Source organism: Dendroctonus ponderosae, unplaced genomic scaffold (genome assembly GCF_020466585.1).
Source record: "Dendroctonus ponderosae isolate FM_Combo_2020 unplaced genomic scaffold, Dpon_F_20191213v2 Dpon_F_20191213_672, whole genome shotgun sequence".
Lineage (NCBI taxonomy): Eukaryota > Metazoa > Arthropoda > Insecta > Coleoptera > Curculionidae > Dendroctonus > Dendroctonus ponderosae.
Genome location: NW_026018891.1, coordinates 334 through 4,504, shown reverse-complemented (window position 1 = coordinate 4,504; position 4,171 = coordinate 334). Strand labels below are relative to the sequence as shown.

Genomic DNA, 4,171 nt, shown 5'->3' with positions numbered 1-4,171 from the left:
GTATACCTACAAGTGGTTGTTTAGGGGATTTTACTCATTGATTGGTTCGTTGAATTCAACTGCTTTTTTAAAAGTTTCATCGGTTTTTTAGAGTTTACCATTATATCAACTACTATATGGACTATCACATCTATAATAAATTTTCCAAAAAGAAAAAATTAAATATGGGTCGATCAATTTTTTGTTTTATGTCGAGTAAAAATGAGCACGTTCTCGTTTCGTATTTTCAATGTGTTGCTAGGTAATCGGGGAACGTAAAGCTCTATTCTACACCAAACTTCATAAATTACGTGTCGTGAATGAAAATCGTTCTGAAGCAAAGTAGCCAGTAATTCACTTTAAATAACGATAAAAAATTATATGATTTAGTTTTCGATTCAATTGGCGGCTTTAACACAGACGGACTATTAGCAGTTTTCGATGGAACGTAGTTATTTCTAATACATTTTATTTTCATTTACAGTTTTGTTCAAAATAGTGTTTTGAATTGTTTAGCAAAGTGGTTATTTAAAAAAATGTTTTTGTTTTTGCTACAATGTCTGCTTTATAATTCATTTCCAATAGTTTATACCATTAATAATACAACTTTCGCATCTCTGTGCTTTGCGAAATTTATGTTGTCTTAAAATGAGCAACAGTTTATGTAAATTAGCACTAGATTACTGTAAGTATCAAATTTAATAGGTTAAAGGAATATGGATTATGGAACTCCTTCTTTTTAAGAACAATTCTATTGACAATTAAGTACATGTTACAATAATTACTGTATAGTAACAAATTTTTTAACAGCTTATGTATACAAAAATAAATAAATAAAAATACTTATCAACTTGAATTCATATATACAGAGCGTCATTGTTAAAATTTGATATATTTTCCCCAAATTTAATAGTACATATTTAAACACTGTTTAATTTTCCTTTCATTAGCATTAGAAGCATTTACAATGATTGTGATTACTTTTAGTCGTGGATTCTGCCTTGAACGAAACGGATTTTTAAATTTAACTTTAAACTGATAATCTTTTGAAATTCGATTTTCTTGGAAATTAAATTTTGATTTTTAATTCGAATTAGTTTTTCGTTGTTCTGTAGTTTTACTTCCTTAGTGGAGCTGGTTTACCGTGAGATGAATTCGAGACCCAAAAATCGTTAGTCTTTATATTGTTGTAAAAAAATGATATTATTGATAAACTTTGCGATAAAGCCCAATTAAGCTTTTAAAGTAAATAATATGTAGACATTTTAACGGGACAATTTCCTTGAGACTCTTAGAACAAAAATTCATACAAATATCATCGTTTTAAATGCGAAAAACTTGTATCCATATATAAAGTAAGTTCATTATATTCAATTTGTTCAAATTGTAATCATTTGGAGTGCTATTTAAATGTCACTTTATTTGAATTAAAATAATTTATTGAAACAAGGTTGCGTCTAGTTGAGCATCTATAACTGCACTCAATGTGTCCAACTGTTCGTAAACATTTAAACACAATCGGACGATTAATTATGTACAGTTGAATGTAACGCAAACTTTTAATCGTTTCTGGTCAGGGAAAATTGAAGACAAATAATAAAATGTATTGATTGTCACTGTTTTGTACAGGCGAATTGTTTGGAATGTTCATTTGAACTTGAACCATTCAATTTGATGCAGGAATAGTTCTGAAGTTTATTTCCGAGTGTTGCTGCTAATAATCGTTGCTACATCTGGAGTTTGGCTTGTTGCAGTTGTGGTTTCAGTCTCTTCAACAGCTTGGGATTCTTCCTTTGAGGAATCACTGTCTTCATCGTCATCATCATCTTCATCATCTTCTGTGTCATCACTTTCAGCCGTTTCTTCCGATACTTTTGCATCAGCATTTCCTTTGCCTTTTTTCTGCTTTCTAAGCTTTTCTTCCATTTCTTGGAACTTCATGGCCAAGTACCTAAACATTGCGTAAAATTTACTGAAGTTTACAAGTTAAAGCGCTGAATGTTCACTTACTTGTCGACTAGAGGTCCGCTATAATCTTCGGGAAACTTGGGTGAAAGTGGAATAATGTATTTGTACAATCGCTCATTTAGCACGTAAAGTTGGGCAGTGGAAGCGCACTTAACATTGTACCACCAATCGCAGGTTAAAGCGACTTGACTGAAGATGGTTCCATTTGGGCAGAGAAACGATGCTTGGCCTCCGTTCAGATCGCAATAGTGCCAAACCTATAATAAATTTATATTAAATTATTTGGTATTAAATTAGGTATGGTATTATTCAAATCTACCGGCATTGTTCGCTTGCGAATCGATGCATTTACTGTAAACGCAAAGCGATATAATATTACCTGCGGAATTTGGTTGCATTACGGTCGCTTTAAGGTGCATCAGCTATATTAAATGATAAATGATATGGGATTTTCATACTTTTTTACATACACCTTTTAAGTAAATTACAATTTTATTGTCACTGAGCAAATTTTTTATATTTGTCATTTTATTATCAAAATTATTGTTTATATTGATTTTTTTAAACTGTCATGTTTCCTTTCATTTGCTCTTAATGTTTTAAATATTTGCAACTTTTTTGTTCATTATTTCCTTCAATTTTGCTCCCACGATTTGTTGATTTTCATACTTTAACTAGTATCAATTGCGTTTGTAATTATTTAAAAATACATTATTTGCTTTAGATACTTTTCACTTAATTTCATGACGAATAACGTATTAACAAAACATGATAATTCAATTTTGAGTTGTCAAAATTGGCCAATGAAAATTAGCAGGAAGTTATGAATTTGCAATATAATTAATGTGGAAATTACAAATGAAACCTGAACTGTTATATTCTAATTTACTTGAACAAATAGAAAATTTGTGCAAGTCTAGTCGAATTAGTTGCATATGAAGCCTTATTGTGGAATCATACTTCGTTATGTTATGTGTCACAAAATTAACACACAAGAGCCCACCGCTAATTAATAATCAAGTCAGTAGTATGGGCAGATTATTAAAATAAAATCGCCATAAAATATCACATATTTCGTTTTGATTCGGATTATTTGGTTCCGACATAAAATTTATTTGTTGCTATAAATTATTTATTTTAATAAATGCTTTTTTAAATAAATTCGAAGCTCTCGATCACCCGACTAATATTTCACTCGAATTGATTACAGCACGTGTAATGCCTCGAAGGAAAACTTCTGCTCCCCATTAAACTTTGTATAGTTTGCAACAAATACGAAATTACATCGTTGGAAAGAGCAAAAGTATAAATCAAGGGTTCTTATGCGCTTTACGAGCACAAAGCACGAGTTTTATTAAAAATAGTAATGAAATTTCAGGTTTTCGCTGGATATCTTCGAAAACGATATATTGTACAATTCATTTTGTTTTATCGACAGACCGGTTGTAAAGCATTTAGGTGGATAACTATAAAACGAATTAATAATTGCTAGATTTGAAGATTTGAAGAAATACAAGAAGTGAACATGTTATAAGGGTGGCATGTAAGTGCATATGGCTACTTTCATGTGGTCAAAATATCCATAACGATTTTTTTTTATGATTTAAGATATTAAACCCTTTACACTGAGATGCCAACGTGTATGCACTTTACACGCATTATATTCTCAGCATTTCGGAGAGATAAATATACCTTATTTGTTTAATAAAAATCTGTCCAATTGCTTTTCCATGTTTGCCAGAATCGCATCGAGCTCCGTTTTTTACCTGGAAATCGTTGAATATATAACGATCATTAGATGAAGACCTCGAAACAGTTGAAGGAAATTTAAAAGTAGGTCGATGATAGCTTAGAAATAGAAAAAAACTGGGTAAACAATTGCTGTATTTAAAACCAACATGTTTTCTTGTGTTTCTTTAGATTGTTGTGTTAGATAGACAAATATCCGTTAGTATGAAAGAAAAGTTGTCAGTGGAATATATTAAAGACTGAGACATAAAAAATCGCTTCACACACAAACCGTTCACTTTTCGCAAAGAATTAAAAACCGCAATTCTAATAATAGGAGGCTTTTCCTGGGAACCTCTAAATGATTTTGATATACAGGGTGAGTCAAAATTGGCGTCATTCCTCTGGAGGTGATGTCTGGCGCTGTTATAGGAGTACAGAAAAAATAGTAAAATAAATTAATTGTTATTAACAACTGAGAAATTTGCAAAAAACT

General features: G+C 30.9%; 1 long non-coding RNA gene across 1 annotated transcript; it reads right to left on the bottom strand.

Moving 5' to 3' along the window:
• Positions 1 to 721: 721 nt before the first annotated feature.
• LOC125505055 lies at positions 722 to 3,797 on the bottom strand. Its single transcript, XR_007281884.1, has 2 exons — positions 1,990 to 3,797; positions 722 to 1,930 (listed from the first exon to the last, which is right to left on the bottom strand). It is a non-coding gene; the product is annotated as an uncharacterized LOC125505055 (long non-coding RNA).
• Between the last annotated feature and the right edge of the window lie 374 nt (positions 3,798 to 4,171).